The sequence below is a fragment of the Canis aureus genome, chromosome 16 (assembly GCF_053574225.1).
Source record: "Canis aureus isolate CA01 chromosome 16, VMU_Caureus_v.1.0, whole genome shotgun sequence".
Taxonomy (NCBI): domain Eukaryota; kingdom Metazoa; phylum Chordata; class Mammalia; order Carnivora; family Canidae; genus Canis; species Canis aureus.
The window spans coordinates 55,835,231-55,853,225 of record NC_135626.1 but is presented as its reverse complement, the minus strand read 5'-3'; the positions used below and the strand labels follow the sequence as shown (position 1 = coordinate 55,853,225).

At 51.3% G+C, this 17,995-nt stretch overlaps 1 protein-coding gene and 2 long non-coding RNA genes across 3 annotated transcripts in view; 1 reads left to right on the top strand and 2 right to left on the bottom strand.

Moving 5' to 3' along the window:
- The window catches only part of LOC144286245 (uncharacterized), a 176,316-nt gene that overhangs the window by 65,870 nt on the left and 92,451 nt on the right, over window positions 1-17,995 (top strand). The gene's annotated exons all lie outside the window — the stretch shown is intronic.
- On the bottom strand, window positions 3,444-5,859 carry LOC144286946 (uncharacterized). Its single transcript, XR_013354908.1, has 3 exons — window positions 5,610-5,859; window positions 5,290-5,355; window positions 3,444-5,147 (listed from the first exon to the last, which is right to left on the bottom strand). It is a non-coding gene; the product is annotated as an uncharacterized LOC144286946 (long non-coding RNA).
- On the bottom strand, window positions 8,941-10,670 carry LOC144286945 (uncharacterized). The gene is made up of 2 exons (XR_013354907.1): window positions 10,313-10,670; window positions 8,941-9,410 (listed from the first exon to the last, which is right to left on the bottom strand). It is a non-coding gene; the product is annotated as an uncharacterized LOC144286945 (long non-coding RNA).

The window sequence follows — 17,995 nt, the reverse complement described above, 5'->3', positions numbered from 1 at the left end:
TCTGAGGCCATCATCAGACATGCCCAGCATGGGTTTGCGCTTTCGCATTTATGGAACAGCAGGAAACCAAAAGCAAATGGGAGTAGCCTTTGAGGGGAGGGGGGATCGGCCCTCCGTTGAGTGGAATATGTGCTAGGAAGCTACTGAAAATAATGCTATAGATTTCTCTTTGTTGACTTCGAAATACGTCATGATGCGTGCTGTTCAGTGAAAAAAATCTGTTTGCAAACTCTGAGCTCTATAGCATGGTACACCAGACTAGGTCCTGAAACAGAACAAAGACAGTTGAAAAACTGGGATAACCGACATGAAAGCCATAGTTCACAGTATTATGTCCATGTGAATTTCTTAGTTTTTTTTTTGAATTTCTTAGTTTTGACATAAGTGCCGTAGTTACATAAAATACCCATGACGTTTGCTCTTCCCTGCGTGAAGGGCCTACAGGTACTCTGTACTATCTTTGCAACTTGTCTGTGAATCTAGTATTACTCCAAATGAAAGGTTGTTTTTGTTTGTTTTTTAAAGCGTAAGAGCACACTTAAAATTTTTGGAAGGATTTTTAACACAAGATGAACAGATTACCTCTGAGTGCTGTGATTATAGGTGATTTTAATTTTCTACTTTGTGATGAGAATTATTTTATGTCAAAAAAAAATCAGGGAAGCCTATTCCCTTTGGGGAAAGAAAGTAGAACACAATATAATTTTGTTGTTATTGTTTTGGCATTATTGCCTCTCTCTCTCTCTCTCTCCATTAGACTTTGGGGTAAGGGTTTTAGTTCACTCTTTTTTTTTAAGATTTATTTATTATTTTAGAGAGAGAAAGAGGGAGAGAGAGAGAGAGAGAGAGAGAGCGCGCACGCACATGCACTCATGTGGGGCCAGGGAGGGACAGAGGGAGAGGGAGTGAATCTCAAGCAGACTCCCCGCCCGATGCTGGACTCCATCTCATGACTTTGAGATCACGACCTGAGCCAAAACCGAGACTCAGACGCCCAACCAACTAAGGCCACCCAGGTGCCCCTAGTTCACTCTTCTGGGCACAGCCAGGCAGGCAAGATATGTCATGACCCGGAGCACAGCCTTTGCTCTTTTTTGAAAAAATGTTTTCTTAAATCTAGAAAATGGGGTTAATAACTCTGTTCTCTTAAGGCCATGGGCAAAAGCTAACCAAGTCCATACAGTGTTACTAACAGTGGAGGCCACAGTCCCCTAGGGGACCCTGCCCCTGACGGCTGATGGTGTTGGCTGTTTTTTACTCTAATCTATCCCTTCTGAAAGATTATATGCTAATCGTTACCACTTCTGTGATAGACGAGTGTGCGTTATATTTATTTGTTAATTCACTTAGTAAGAATTTATGGGCTGTTACTCAAACATTAAGTATTTGAGGACCATGATTATGCTTCCCATCCCACTGTCCCGTGCTCTGTGCCCAAATAATCTTTGTGGGTTGTGTTTGTATATGTTGTGTCTAAATTAGGCCAGTTGAGAAAAATCCTTCAGAGGTGTGATTTTGTTTTCCTGAGCCCCGACTCTCTCATAAAGGTTCATTGACTTCCCATGTCCTCACCCTACCTTACCTCTAAGCACTAGTGGAGTGTCTGCGTGTCTCCGGGGAGATGGTCATTGCCATCATTCCTAGCGGAGACCGATTCCTATAAACTCACATGTCCAGGAAGGGTGGCCCCAGGATCGTCAGCTCAGAGCCGAGCTGGCGATTCCCTGCGGAGACTAGAACGCTCTGCACATGGCCCCAGAAGCCAGGCCACCACCGGCGTCCACCACGCCGGGTCACTGCTTACCTCTCGAGCCGGGTCCCCAGAGCCCGTCGGAGCTGCGGTCTCCTCCGCAATAGCATCCTGGCCACTCAGGCTTCCTGGGTCTAATGTTCCATGATTCTAGAACATTTGGCAAGAGAGCAGCACCATCCTCCCTCGGCCCCCACAACACAAAACAAAAAACATCCCAAACCAACATCAGAGGCTTGAGCGCTTTGAACATACCATTTCAAAAATGTTTATTTAATACTGGATAAAAATATACCGCCTTACCTTTGAAAAAAATAACTAAATAACCAGGAGGGCTTCAAAGCATTTCCTTTCCCCTCTGCTTTCCAGGAGGAGAAATATTTTTCACAGTCGTTTGCATATTAAAGGGGGGGGAGGCCCCCAGAAGCCCTTGGTGTACCGGACTGCGATCAGCCAATCAATCAAGTATTTCTCCTGAACGGTGGTTTTGTGCACGGGTGGAAACAGAGACCCCGCTCCCTTTCTATTTTGTTCTTGAAGCCCCTATGTGTGCTGAGAAACTTAATCCACTTGTTTCTGATTCATTTTACACGTAACTCACCCTAACGCTATTTAGGGTGAGGAATTCCAAGTCCAAGAGGTGCTTCATCCCGAGGAACAGGAAATTGCACCTTGCACGGGGTGACTGCAGACCCAGGCCGCCGTGACTGGTCCTGACCCGGACTGTGTAGAGTGAAGCTCTGCCTTGGGAGGCCCTGGGTCCAGCCCTGAGCCCTCAGAAGCTTTCTGCTCCCCTCCTCTCTCTCCGGAGCCTCCTGAATCTGTAAGGGTCTGTGCCCGCAGCTCTGAAAACCCACCAGGTCCGCTTGCTGGTCACATGGAGCAGTTTCGGGGTGGCCTTCCAGTTTTACCCCCCCACACGCTCCCTATTTTATTGTGGAAATTTATAGACATACATAAAAATCGAAAGCATTTTGCAGCGAGCGCCCACACACCCGCCACCCCGATTCCGTGATTGACCTCTGCCGGACTCAGTTTATCACACAGCCAGCCTGATGTCCACGCGTTTCTCTGTCCCCTTTGCTTTGATCCATTCAGAGTAAGCTGCAGACGTCAGTTCCCTCCCAGAGCACAGCTTGCGTATCTTGAACTAGAAGCCAGTAATTGGTTGCGGGCCTTCTGCTTCCTCGAAGGCACCATCGGCGTGTACGGTGCTGCACACACCTCGAGTGTCCCCAGGGTGTGGATGCTCCGGGCGCCCAGCGCGTTCCCACGTGGCCTTTGCCAAAGTCCGTCCCCACCCCCATAGATAGAGCCATGATAGTGGCACTAATCAGTTCTTCTGATTTTATTTTTCTGTCTGGATTAGTTTTGCCAGAGTCAGGCCCTATATAGGTATTCCATCGTGTGACGACTCTTGGACTCCGCATGACGTCTCTGAGATTTGTCCCATTGTTGCGCACCTAGGCTTGGTGGCTCTGCTGCTGCACATGGCTCTGCTGACTGACTAACCCATGGTTTATCCACTGTCCTATCCATGGGCACCTGCCTCGATTCCAGTTTCTGGCTGCACTGAATTAAGTTGCTGTGGACTTTCTTGAACACGGCTTCTCGCGGACACACGTCTTCCTCTCGGGGAAGTCACTAGGAGTAGAATTGAGGGGTCATAGCATAGCTACCAGTTTGGTTCTGTAAGAAACCATCAGCCCTCTTCCCTATGCACCCGCACGCTTTTGCACTCCCAGCGACTGCCTACAAATGTTCCAGTGGCTTCTCCCCTCTTTTGCATGCAGAGCGGTCACTCTTGAGCGGGTTAGCCATATTGGTGGGTGGGAGGGTGGACCTTGTGTCCTCACTGTGTGTTAGGGGTGTCACCTCTGCTTGGACACAGAGCAGGTTGTCATGGTGGGAAGAGGGAGCTTTCCGCGAAGAAGCACGACGAGCCAGCTTACCTCTGGTTTGACCTCTGGGGACCTCAGGAGCCTTCCTTTCTCTTAGCAAATTAGAGCTTTCTGATTATATCCTGTTTCTCTCGTAGATCCGTTCTCTCCCCTACCCTCACGGTAGGGCATGTGTCCCTACCAGATTCCCAGTGCTGGGAAGCCCAGTAGGCCCCCCTTGGGGATTTGTGCAGGCACAGCTTGTTCCTGAGGCTCTAGCAGCACCCTTGTCACCAGACCGAGCCCAAGACCTGAGCATTCTCAGCTCAGCTGGATCCCCATGTACAGCCAAGGGAGAGACACATAGTAGATGCTCAATAAATATCTGAATAAAGGGATAGAGTAGCTTTTCCCTCTTACAAGTTTTTCTTTTTTTTAAAGATTTTATTTATTCATGAGAGAGACAGAGAGAGAAGCACAGACATAAGCTCCTGTGGGGAGCCTGATGTGGGACTCGATCCCAGGACCCTGGGATCACGACCTGAGGCAAAGGTAGATGCTCAACCACTGAGCCACCCAGGTGCCACCCCCGCCTTGCAAGTTTTTATCCATGTATTCAGCAAACACGGTCTCAGGATCTCCTGTTCCCGGTGCTAACCTAGAGGCCGAGGGTGGTGTGGAGGCATGTAAGGCCTGCTGCCTATTCCTCTGGAGCTCTGTCTGGGAGCGCCTTGACTTCCGGTGCTGTGAGAGGTCACGGGAAGGAAGCGCCTTCAGCCGCACACTGTCACCTGCCACCCCTGTGACCCTGCATGTGGGCTGAGCCTCAGAGCCTCCATGTGCTCCCCTGTGCAATGGGATAGTAGGGGTTTCCACCTCACAAGGCGGTTGTGGGGCCCAGAACCCCTGCCTAGAAGGCCCTCAGCATGTGCCCGGTGCAGAATGCCACGCCGGGAGGGCCTGCTCGTAGTCTCCTTATGTTCACAGGTGCACCTTGGAAGCGACAAGAGCCACCGCGCTCTGGTGGGTCACTGGGCTCTCCCCCTAGCAAAAGGCAGACACACCTTAAAAGCTGGGATCGCCCTGTCTGATTTTTCTGGGCTCTCCTCTGTGTTCGGCATAGAGTCTACGAGTGCAGACCAAACGAACACGCCAAATGAACACATGGTAAATGGAGATTCATGTGTAAGGGATTTTTTTTTCCCCTTTTTTCATTTTGAAAAGGCAGCCTGGATCCCACAATGGGCGTGACGTTGGCTCTGCCCGCAGACCTGGGTCGTGTCAGACGGGCTCCTCAAACCAGGGCTTTTTCAATTGCGTTACAACAACGGATGCTTCATGAGGATTTGCTGATATTCTTGGACGTGGGACCTAGACTTCTCTTCCTGCCGAGCCGCAGGCTATTGGGCTCACCCGGCTGAGTCTCGTCTCTTCTGAGTAGCGACGATTGTAAATAATCGCAGTGAAATGCCTACAGGCGATTAGCCTGTGCACAGGCTACAGTCCCAGCCCTGATTCTAAGAACACGAGTGAGGAGGGACATGGTGAGTGGCTGTGACCCGGAGAGGTCACCCCGGAGGCCGCCCCTTCCCCCAGGACGGGACCGTCCCCGCTGGCTCCCCCAGATCTGGGTCGCCCTCTGCAGTGTTCTTCACCCACTTTGCCAAGCCGGTCCCGGCTCCCCTTCTGGGTCACATATCCTCAGCGCGCTTCCAACAGCTGGGCCTGATGTCAGAGGCACAGAACTGTCTGGATTCCCGTTCCCGGCCTCCCTCCCCACCGCCCTTTTGATCCAAGATTGAGTAAGAGACGTTGGCAAGAACCAGGAGAGAGAACTCAATTGTTTCAACTTGCAGAGAGGGGGAGATGGGTTCTCATCTGCAAGATGACTCATGCCCCCCCTCCGGCCCCCCTCCCGCTCCTCCCGCCCCGCCCTGCCATTAGAAAGTTCAAAACCGAATACAAAACCAGCAACAAACCACAAGCAAGTTGCCCCCTTGTCTGTGCACACACTTGGGAGTTCAGAGAGCCCTTGGGGAGGGAGAGGCTGGCCTGGATGAGCTCCTCAAGGGCTTTGTATTGCCAGCTCCGTTCTGTGGGGTCCGTTCCCTGCTTTGGGGGTCTGCAGTTTGGAGGCAGGGCCACCCTGGTCAAAGCCAGGTTAATGGGACTGGCTCTCATGCAGCTCGCTCCCCCTGCTGACTTGCACACCCCCACCCTCCTGACCCCCCTCCCCTCCAGGTCCCTTCCCAGCGGAGCTCCGGAGCTCCGAGAACAGCTTTTTCTCTGTTTCCTGGACTCTGAATGCGGTAGCTGTAGTCCTTGGGCCTGCAGCGCGGGCATATCATGTAACTCCTCCAGGCTTCATTCCTATGCAGGACAGGTAGGCTGCAGGCTCTAACACGCCGCCAGCCAGGCTCCACTGAGGCCTCGGCACCAGTGGAAATTTAAAAAATAAAAAAAATAAAAATAAAAAAAAAGAGGGAGCAGGAGGGAGTGAGAGGGATTATTTTGTTTCAACGTGTTTGAAAGCGGGATCTGTGGCCAGTTGGGGTTTTTTTTTCCCCTCCCTCCCCACCCCCCCCCTTATTTACACAGTCTGTTCGGAGGCACACTAGGGCCTGTTTGGATTGGGAGTTTGCTTCGGAGCCAGGCCAAGGATTTCAGCAGTGCGCGTTGGCACTGCCACCTCGGCGGCACCAGGAGGCCCAGTCGGTCACAAGACCTCACGGGGCCTCCTCGCTCTCTGCTTATCCTCCTTTTACCTCCTCTTCCTTCCCTGCAGCGGGACCCCAGCAGCCCTGGGGGCAGCGGGGGAGTGAGCTCCCTGACAAGTGGACCTCACCTGCAGAAGGAGGGCTCTCCGCGAGGCCTGGGCAGGGGTGTGATGTGTGTGGACAGACAGGGAGGAGGGCTGCTGGGGTGCAGACCCTGGGCAGATGCCTCTCTAGAAAGTCTGGATCCCCCCCCCCTTAACCCCAGGGGCTGTGGTGAAACTTGCAGGGGGTGGACCAGTTCCACGTGTGGGATTTGGGGAGACACACGGTGGCCGGGCCCTCTCGAAATCTGCCATCAGGAGTGTCCTCATGGGGCGGACGAGCTGGATGGAGTAAGGCTTGTCTGCGGAGGCAGCGCAGAGCAGAGCCAGCCAGCGTCCTGTTCCAGGTCTTGTTCGGGGCAAGTGTGATTCAGCCTCAGCATCAGCTGGGAGCTTGCTGGAAATGCAGACTCTCGGGCCCCACCCAGACCTGGTGAATGAGAACCTGCCTTTTATCAGGGTCTCCAGGTGCTTCCCCTGCGTGCTACACTCTGAAAAGCACCGTTCTGGGCCCACGGTCCCCAAAGGGGGGGAGGCGGTGTCCCTGGCATCCTCATCCTACCTCGAGATGCTCTTGGACAAAGGGATTCTGTGGTCGATGCGTCTGGAGAGTGTCGCAACAGGCGCCTTCCACCCTTGGATATTAATGTGCTCACGGTTGCCGGGGAAGCTCTACAGGAAGAAATCTCTTTAGTTTGCTTTTAACTCAGGATTTACCACATTGGATTCAGATCATCTCCTACCATTCCTCTCGCGAGGAACACGTGTTGATATTCTTGAGCGCTAGTGGTGTGTGACTTCTCCTTGGAGGAGACATAGCTCCCAGTTGATCAAACATTTTTTTACCCTTGGTTTTTTTTTTTTTTTTTTTTTTCAAGGAGCTTACTTTTGCTGTAGATCAGAGGACTGGAGCATGGTGGTTACGATGTAGACTTGAGTTAAGGACTTGGGTTCTAATCCTGGCTCAGCCCCTTTGCTAAGAGAGTGGCTTTTGCCGTGTTACACAGCTGCTCCAAGCCTTCGTTTTACCTTCTGTAAAATGGGAAGAATGATAGTACTTCCTAGATAGACTTGTGGTGGGGTTTGGATCATTTGGTGTCAACTTAAATCAGAACAGTCCCTGGGGTGGGGGGACACCTGGGTGGCTCAGCGGCTGGGTGTCGGCCTTTGGCTCAGGTCATGATCCTCAGGGGATTGAGTCCCACGTCAGGCTCCCCACAGGGAGCCTGCTTCTTCTTTTTATTTTTTTTATTTTTTTTATTTTATTTTTTTTTTTAGGGAGCCTGCTTCTGCCTCTGCCTGCGTCTCTGCCTCTCTCTCTGTGTCTCTCATGAATAAATAAAAATCTTAAAAAAAAAAGGAAAAAAAGAACAGTGCCTGGAACATAGAAGCCCCCTAATAAGTATTGGCTAGCAAATCATTTTGTGTCTTACTTTCTGGGGGTCGCCGCCTCACAAGTAGTCTGGATGAATAATCCCCAACTCAGTTTGGCATCAGAATCTCCCATGGAGTTTCCGGAGCCCCGTGCCAGAGTCCCTGAGTCAGTCTCTAGCGGGAAAGCCTGGGGATCTGCATTTCATAAGCTCTGGGTCTGATTCCAATGCATCAGGGTTTTCCTTAGGTGGCCAGGAAGTACCTGCTTCCAGACCAGTGTTCTGTGGTGAGGAAAGGCCTGCCCTGATGGCTCACACTGGTTTCCAGCTAACACTTCCCTGGGGAACGTGCAGTCTGGACTGGGGGCCTCAAGTTGCTGATAGAAATAGAACCTTCTCTCTGTACTTCATTCTCCTCCTCTACCACACAAGAGGGCCATGCAAAGTGTGGCCCTTGGATCGCCAGCGGTGGTATCTAGTTGGGACTTGCTAAAAATGCAGACTCTCAGGCCCCAGCCCAGACCTCCTGAAGCAGAAACTGCACTTCCACAAGATCCCCAGGATCTTTCTTGTTAAACAGTGCCGCCCCAGAAAGGGTTCAGAAAATCAGTTTGCGGAAGTCAAAATGCAGTTAGCCTTCTTTCCTGATGAAAAGAGAACTCGGTTAAGCCGAGGACGGGGCCACGTCGGTGGACGTGGGGACAGTGACCAGCTGTTATCCATCCAAATGGGTAAGAGGAAACAGGCTTCAGGAGCCTCGGGGATGACAGGCGGATGGATTGGCGAGAACATTTCCTGATGTTGCAGGCTACAAGTTCCTAGGAAGGTTTGCAGGAATAAGTAAGCTTTGGACCCGCTTCTCTAGCATCTATTAAAATCGGACTGATTGCTATGCATCCATTTTACAAATGCGTACACAGGTGCCAAGTATATGCAAAGCCTGGGCACCAGTAGTTTGTAGATGGCTGTGATTCCGTGTCGCTGTTTAGGTTCACGCTTCGCATCACTCACGATAAGCATGCACCTTAAGCATGCACCACGGAGCTTCGCGTGCACCAGCGGGGCACTCTGGTGTGGCTATCTATTGCCGCGTAACAAACCACCCCAAACCTTAGTGACTTAAAGCAGCAACAGCGACTCTTTTATTTGTTAATGATTCTGGAATCTGAGCTGGGCTTGGCCCGGCAGTTCTTCGGCTTGTCTGGTCGGTGGTGGTTACTCAGGAAGCTTCATTCAGCTGGAGAGTGGGCCGGGGCTGAGCTCAGGTGGGGACCCCGGGATCCTGGGACACTGGGCCTTTCTCTGTTTCTTTATCATTTCAGGGCTTCTCTTTCTCCGCGTGGTCTCTCCACATAATCCCTCCAGTAGGGTAACGGATCTTCTTAGGACTTCGGCCTGGAACCAGCACAACATTACTTCTGACACATTATGTTGGTTAAAGCAAGTCTCAGGGCCAGCCTAAATTCAGGGCTAGGGGCCTCAACAGGAGCATAGTGTTAAGGTTCAAGCCCCCAACCTCACGGTTAGCATGGAAGTCACGGATGCTGGTCTCCCGAAAGCCGTCTGATGGGAAAGCTCTCATTTTGTATCTGAGAATGACAATCAGAGGTTCAGCGGTGACTCTCCAATTAGCTTTTACTGTTCCCTTGACATTTCTTTTATTTTTTTAATTTTTATTTATTTATGATAGTCACACAGAGAGAAAGAGAGAGGCAGAGACACAGGCAGAGGGAGAAGCAGGCTCCATGCACCAGGAGCCGGACGTGGGATTCGATCCTGGGTCTCCAGGATCGCACCCTGGGCCAAAGGCAGGCGCTAAACCGCTGCGCCACCCAGGGATCCTGTCCCTTGACATTTCTACCTGGAAGATACGATAGCTAAACTCCCCTTCCTCAATGTGTTTTTTGTTGGTTTTTGTTTTTAATTAGCAGTCGTGCCATCATTCTTCTGGTTATGGGATTATAAAATAAGAAGTGGGGGGCGCCTGGGTGGCTCAGTCCGTTAAATGTCTGCCTTTGGCTGGGGTCACGATCTCAGGGTCCTGGGGTCGAGCCCTACATCTGCCCAGCATGGAGTCTGCTGCTCCCTCTCCCTCTGTCTACTTGTGCTCTCTCTCTCTCTCTCTGTCAAGTAAATAAAATCTTTTTAAAAAATAAAATAAAAAGTGAAATTCAACCCTTTCTTTTCTCTCAGCCTCCCGACATGGTTTCCTGTCCAACTGAGCACAGAAAGGGTACCCAGGAGGAGTTGGTAGGGCTCGTCGGCTGATTTCGGTTGGTACCACCTACAGAGGCTCTTGGTCCTGGTGGGTTTATTGGGAGGACTTCTAACTGACCCCTCGCCTCACCTGCTCTTGTCCAGTGTGTCCTCTACTGAAATGACCACTTTCATCTCTCCTGCACTCGGCCTCTGGTGGCTCCTATGTCCTACAAGACTGATTGGAATTCCTTGGGTATAGTTGAAATCTTCCCCCAATCCCATGCAAACCTACCTTTTTCGGTCCCCTGCCCCTTTCTGCTCTGAATAAATGAATCCTACGATTCATCCAGCGTGCTCTCCTGTGTGCCCGTCATCCTGGCACGCTGATTCTCACTTCTGCACCCTTGCCTTTGTTCTGCTCTTTCTCTTTCCTCCTTTTGTGCTGATTGGAATCAGTTCCACCTCTGAAGCCTGATTGAAGTCCTGCTTTCTTTGTGACGCCTTCTCCGAACGCTTGAGTCACAAAGAGTCTCTCAGGGCATTCCGATCTCGGAACATATGTGATCGCTAACCGTTGTTTGGTGTTACTCATGGTCTGCTTCATATTCTCTTACTCCTCTCTCTTCTATGACACTGCAGCCTTTGCAGCAATGCCTTGATCTTAAAAAAAAATAATAATAATAATAGTAAAATAAAGCACTTCCCCATAGCACTACCTTCTGAGCTATAGCCCCCGTACGGAATACGTCTTGAATATCTTTTCTCTGTTGGAGAGATGCACTTTTCCTCCTAGATCAAGATCTGTTCTCTACATGCTGAAGTTACCATAACATGTTGGCCACGGGGCCACCAGTCATTGCAGGGGGAAGTAGGCCACGTGGCTTAAAGAACGTCTTTGAAGCTGCAGAATGAAGTAGTGAGATCAGCAGGGGCTCTCGAGGTCGACTTGCCCCAGTTCAGATACTGGCTCTGCCTTTGCTAAAAAACAAAACAAAACAAAAAAACCCAACAGTGTTTCTCGCCTGAGAAGTGCTGTTAGCATTCAGGTGGGGAAGTCCTGCTGGATGCAGAAATTCAGCATCCCTGCCACCTGCCTACCATGAATTGTGACAACCCGAGATGTCCCCACACCGTGTTTCACCAGATTTCCCTGCTTAAGAACCTCTGAGACTAACTCAATTGATTTCCTTGGGCAAGCTCTTCACCTTCCTAGGGCTCTTCAGTCGAGCCTTATAGGGCTGCTGGAGGAATTCCCTTAGCTCATGATGTAAAGGGTCTGGTACATCGTTAATGTTTATTGAGCACTTAGGTTATTAGCTTATTGGATAATCATCAGAGCCACTCGGGAAGTAGGGTTTTGGAGGCTTACGATCTGGAACAGGCCCTGCCTCTCACCTCTCCACCTGCCTGCTGCCCAGGTACCTCTGTTCCCTTGTCTGGGGACACCTGTCTCAGCCTGCCTATGGGGTGTGGTGAGATTATGCATCCTTGGAAGGTGCTCGTGTCATTCCACAGCAGCTGTTTGCACACGTGAGACTCTGCCACTTATACGGGACGTTCGACGGGTATATATTGAGCACCGACAGTGTGCCTGCCTGACGAAGATCTAGAAGGTGGGTGCTGAGGCCAGGAGAGAGTAAACAGGCAGATTTATTCCCACGTTTGTTGCTAGATCGTTTCCACCTGTTCACTCTTAGAATTGGTGAACGGATGTGTGTGCAAGAGATGCATTTAATGAGGGCCGTCGGGGAAAGGGAAGGAGGGCAGAGGCAGGGAGATGGTGTCGGTGCTCAGGTGCTCCACGGTCAGGAGGGGTAGGGGAGAGATAGAAAAGAAGAGGTCAGTGACCTGCTTCCTAAACACTGTCGTTGGCAGCTTGGGGGAACTCACCCAAGTGTTGAGGTTGAGGTTGTGCTAAGGAGCAAGTAGGTCTGATATGCAGAAAGTGCGCATGTCTTCTCATCGGTGACTCCTGGCGTGGATGAACTGTTTGTCGGGTTGTGCTTAACTTCACCAGATGTAGTCAATTCAGATGGATCCTGCCAAGTGCAATGAGGCCCGGGGGCAGAGCCGGCGACCTGCAGTAATTACACGACACCTCGCTGCCAGATGTAGAGGGGAGAGCACAGAGAGCTCACGGCCTTCAGGTGGGAGGCACCTTGTGCAAGGTGTTCATGACGGTCGGGGTTTTAGGTTTAATGTGGCCTTAATCAGGGCAACAGAAAGGGTCGTGGATAAGGGGGGAGCCCGTCCACAGAAGAGAGAAGGAATTTGGTGCTTCTCTGTGCCTCTCTGGAGAGCTGTCATGGTCCGTTATTTCCATTCGGGTCACTCTGTGCTGCCCCTTGAAGGCCACTCCTTGTGAACGTGCTGTGCTGAGTCCACCTAAGTCAGAGACCGTCCCATCCAGAGCTGGTTCTCGGCCCAGATCGGATTGCTAGATGTGTCTTGTTGGGCTGATGGTGTTCAGGGCTGCTTTGTGTGTACGTGTGTGTTTTTAAAGTTAGTTACCAACATTACAAATTGCAGTGTCTCCTAAAAAAAAAAAAAAAAAATCCAGTTTTCCAGCTTCCCTTGAAAATCTGGCAGCAGTGGGGTCTTCTTTCCCATATGGCAGAAATCAGCACGCTGAGTAATAAATGTTCCTTTAAGACTGGACATTCGCTCTCAATTTATTCAAATCCCCGCCACTCCTGACCCGATCCCACCATGCCTGGCCCTCGTGGCCTGATTGAAGTTCCTGCTGGCCCCGTAGGCGTTGAGGCCCGGAATCGCAGGCCAAATGCAAGCCATCTCCTCTCAGATGCAGGGGGAAGTGGTGATACCAGTCGGCTGCAGGTTTCCTGGGGCCAGTGGTGCTGGCAGGAATGCGAGTCTGCGCTGCTGGGTCAAAAGGCCGTGAGTTCAGAAGTCTTGTTCCAGCTGTGCCCTTGACTTTCACGATGACCTGTCAGCGGTCACTTAACCCAGGTCAAGCCGAGTGGCAGCGTGCTAAATACCAAGACTTTACTCCTACGTCTGCAGAGGAATCATTCAGGAAGAGGGAAATGTTACTGTACGATTTTTTTTTTTCCTACATCATTCTTACTCATCTCATTCTTCCCCAGTGTCTTATATCTTGGGGGCAAAAATTGTTCTGGAAGTTTAATTAAAAATCATTCTAGGGGCGCCCAGGTGGCTCAGTTGGTTAAGCAGCTGCCTTTGGCTCAGGCCATGATTCTGGGGTCCTGGAATCGAGTCCCGAATTGGGCTCCATGCTCAGTGGGGAGCCTGCTTCTACCTCTCCCTCTGCCACTTTAGAAAACTACTTGACAGCGTTCACCAAAGTGGAACACACTCACACACACACACGTATATGTGTGTATACACACTTTATATACATTGATCTTTAATTCAGTAAAAATATGTTCACATTTTCTGTGAAAAGATATGTACTAGAATGTTCATAGCAGCCTTGTCTGAAATAGCCCCAAATTACAAAGCACCCAAATGTCTGTCAGGAGTAGAATGCATAGGGATGCCTGGGTGGCTCAGCGGTTGAGCGCCTTCCTTCGGCCCAGGGCGTGATCCTGGGGTCCTGGGATCCAGTCCCACATCAGGCTTCCTGCATGGAGCCTGCTTCTCCCTCTGCCTGTGTCTCTGCCTTTCTCTCTCTCTCCCTGTGTGTCTCTCATGAATAAATAAATAAAATCTTAAGAAAAAAAGTAGAATAGGTAAATAGACTGCAGTATAGTCGTTCAGTGGAATAGTATACAGCAGTGAAAATGAATGAGCTGCAGCTACACACGACAGGAAAGATGCATCTCCTAAGTGAAATGCTGAGTGAGAGGTTAAGACTACACACACCGTATTACTTCATTGGCATAAAGTTCAAACAAGGGCAATCTGCGGTGGCAGCAGTCAGGGTAGTGATTGTCCTTGTTTGGTTGTGATGACAACAGGAAGGCGGGCCCCCGGGGAGTGCTGGTGGCGATCGTGGTTTCTCCGCGTGAGTACTGGTTACATGGGTGTGTTTACTTTGCGAAAATTCAGTGAGCTGTACTCTCAGGAAATGTACATTTTTTTCTATTGCATTTTTTTATTGCAATGAAAAGTTAAAATTAATAAAAGCAAGACACAAAAAGAGGAAAAAGCCCAGTTTAAGAGACACGGTGTTGTCGCTTCCAAGTACCAATGCTAGGATGCTTGCACAGAACCCTGTCTCCATCACAGTTCTTGCTTGCAAGCAACAGAGATGACCTCTGGCTAAGTTAAGCCGAAACGAGCATTTATGAAAAGCAGATTGCATTAGCTCAGCACCTCCGTGAAGGGAGAGAACCCAGGTTTGGAGGCTCTGTATCCAGGAACAGGTCTCAGATGCTGCACGGCTGGTCTGATGACAGTGTCCCTTCTACCACTGGGCATGTCCATCACAGGCTACGACACTGACGCCAGGCACAGGAGGCTGACCCTCCACACTGGACTGGGTCTCTCAGGACTTCCACTGCTTTGTGTTACTGATTCATGCTCAAGGTCAGGCCGTGGGTGTGAGTGATGAGGGGAGCCTACACCTGTTGCTCTTGCCTTAGATGCAAGAGAGACCGGGAAGAGAAGGACCCACGTCCTCGGCTCAGTAGCAGCATCGAGCTCTCTGCTTCATGAAGTGGGGCATCCCCCAAACCCGGGAGGTTGATGCATGTCCACCAGCATGACGATCTGCCTGCTAATGTCCAGCTGGATCTCTTGACACCTGCTTCATGAAGCCTTCCGCCCACTGCAGGAATTTTCTGTGTTTATCTGATCACATTTCATGGTGCCCAAGCCTTTCTATTGTTTTAAAAATAAATCAATGTATCCCCAAACTTATCCGCAGAGGAAACAGTATTTTTTCAGCGGTCATAGCTGAGCTCCTCTATATTTAAAATACATGTGCTGGGGGGGGGGGCAGTGGGTGCCTGGGTGGCACGTTCCAACTCTTGCTTTGAGCTCAGGTCGTGATCTCAAGGTCGTGAGATCGAGCCCCGCGTTGGGCTCCACACTCAGCACGGAGTCTGCTTGAGATTCTCTCCTACCCCCTCTGTTTCTCCTGCTTGTGGTCTCTCTCTCTCTCTCTCAAAATAAATCCTTAAAAAGAAATGCTCAGGATTGTTAAAGGTTAATGTGGTTTCTTCTTTGTACTTGTGTTTTTTGTTACGGATTCACTGAAAGGGGGGGAAAACCTGGTCTTCCTCGCAAGCATGAGGATGATAAGATCGTGGAGAGGAGGAGCAGTGAGGAAGCTGTTCAGATCGGCGGTAATAATGAATGAGTTAGTGATCCAGACCCTGGAGGGTTCGGAGATAAAATGAGATAATGCATTAGAGCACTTAGTGGGGGTATGGTTTGTAGTAAACACCCAATAAATTATAGTAACAATAGCGATGACTTACAGATGCAGAAGGCCTGCTCTGAGCTCAGCCACCAGGTTAGAGGCGGGATGGAGGGCCTGAGGAACTGGGAGAGGCCTCCATCCTGCGCACCCTCTCACCCGACAGTTCTGTTATACAGATGAGGAAACTGCGCAGTTCCTCTTTAGCTCCCTAGGAACTGTCCTAAAAGCCCTGGTGGGGAGCAAAGTAGCTCAAAGATGGGACGCAGGACCGATGAGCCCGCTGAGCCACGTGGCACGGGCCGGCCAAGCCCAACCCAGACCTCTGGTCATGGCAAAGTGTGGGTTCCTGGGACGGTCACTCCATCCGTCCCATCTAAGCAGAGCAACAGAAGGTGAGCACGTCTCTAAGTGTCATTTCAGGAAATCCCTTTCGCCATATGCTAATTTTAAGTGGCGCTTCCATAAGTTAGGGTTCCAGAGTATGGAAACTGCCCCGGTTTCCTCATTAGCTCTCTAGTAACTGTCCTGACTCTTGCATTTTGGGCAAAGCTGGGAGATGCAGATGCAGAGCCAGGGCTGCTGGCCGGAGGGGGATGTGCAGCGGGCGCTGGAGGATCACTGACCAGCCTGCTGTGCAGCGGCCCGGGGATCTTAGGGCCACAGGATAAACAGGATGGAAAGGACGCAGGGTGTAGGGGAGCACCACATGTTGCCAGTCTTCCTCTCCGTCCCCTCCCTCGGTCGCCTCCCGTCCCTCTGCTCCCGCCACACCCCGAGCAGCCTGTCTCCGGGGACAGGACGGGCTCCGGGGCAGGAAGATGCCTCTCTGGAAGCCAGGCCTCTGCCAGCAAGTCCTGTACACCTGAGCCGGGCCCAGCAGGGAAAGCTCTGTGACTACAAGAGGTTAAAACTTGCCCCTGTGTTTACTTTTGTTGGCTGCCACACGGCATAATAATCTGTCAGCACGTCAGGTGCGGATTTATTTGTGCATTAAAAATTGCCTCGAGCGGACGGATGCAGACGCTCTACAGCACGCTGGAAAATGTGCCTCCAGCACAAAAACAGCCTCTCCAAATATTTCACCCTTTTAATAAGTGCATTTAATTAAAGTCATATAACTTTTTTTTTTTTATTATATTAAAAAAAATCCTTTCGCTTGCTGAAGCTGAAAGTAAACTTTCGAACACAAAGAACGGGTGTGCTTCTCGGGTCCCTATTCTTTACAATGGAAAACTCATCAACCGGTGTGTTCACTCTTGCCTTTTCCAGGCTCATGGGAAGAGGGTTTCGCGCTGGCTTGGGGGGGGTGGTGGCCGTGGTGGCCCAGGGGACTGTCCCCAGTTGGCCTGGAGACAGTTACAGTGTTTTGCTGTGTGTTTCGTGTTGCTTGTCAAGCGCAGGGGTATGAGCTTGACTCCGCATTCATGCCCCAAGTACGTGTATAAAAGGGGGTTGGCCGTGGCCTCAGCCTTTTAGAGACAGACGGCGATTTTGCACGTTTCTTTTGAGGACGGCCCTGCCCCAAGGCAGGAGGGAGAAATAAAGGACCTCTTAAGACCTTCCCTTCTCCCGTGATGGGGTCGTGATTTTTGCAGGGGCTGGGGGTGGGAGCAGAAAGAGGGAATGAGCTGGAGAGGACGGAATCCAGATGAGAGATCGGCAGGAGGTGCCGCACTCGCCTTCTCCTTATTCCCACCGTCGCTTTGAAAAGTCTCTAAATGGGTTGAGACTAAGTTTGGCTCCGAGGTGGTGACAGCAGGGCTTTGTAGACTCGCTCTGCGTTTGCCAGCGGATTAGGGAACGTGTCGGTGTGAGGGTGGCGGTGGCGGCTCTGGGGCTGCTGTGCGGGGACCCACAGTTGGCGAGGTGGGCCCCCCCCGGGGGGGGGGCGACACGAAGGGTGGGGATGTGTGCGGCGTGGCGACAGGAGTGGCGCCGGTAGGAGGGGGCTCCGGGGCTGCAGTTTGGGGTGGCGGCCCAAGGCCCGCTAATTATGCAGCTCGAGGAGCCACGTGGACCTGCCCGAGGAGCCCGGAGAGGTGTCATCCAGGACCGCAGAAGGGGTCTGTGTGCCTTGGGTCTGGACCAGGGATGAGCCCCGGGGGCAGGGGGGGGTGGGAGGGCGCTGGGCCTGCGGGAAGCGGGGCTGGATGCCCCGGCTGCTTGCAAGTCCACAGCAGCGCTTTCCCAAAAGGGGCTTCTGGAGGTTCTCCACGGAGGAGACTCGGTAGCTGGAGAGGCCCCTGGAGCTTCGGAATTCCAGGATGCCCGTTCCAGAAATTCTTCAGAACCAACCACCTTGGCCTTTCGCATGCTGCTTCTCACTGCTCCCCTGGGAATGCTCATTAGCTTCTTGCCGCGGCCACAGAAACACCAATGTCCCCGAGCTGGTTGCTCAAAAAAGGCCACCCAGGGAGAGCCAGGTGACCAAAGACCAGGCAGGTCTCTTTTTAAAGTTATTCTCCCAGCGTCTTCTAATGATACGGGAGTGGTGGCTATTTGGGATTATTTTCCCTGTCGGCAGAGGGTAAACAAATTCAGCCTTTGGCTCTCCACCTTCTTTTTGAAGTAGAAACCCCCACGCCCAGCCTGGGTTCACGGTGTTAGGACTTTGCTACTTTTTTC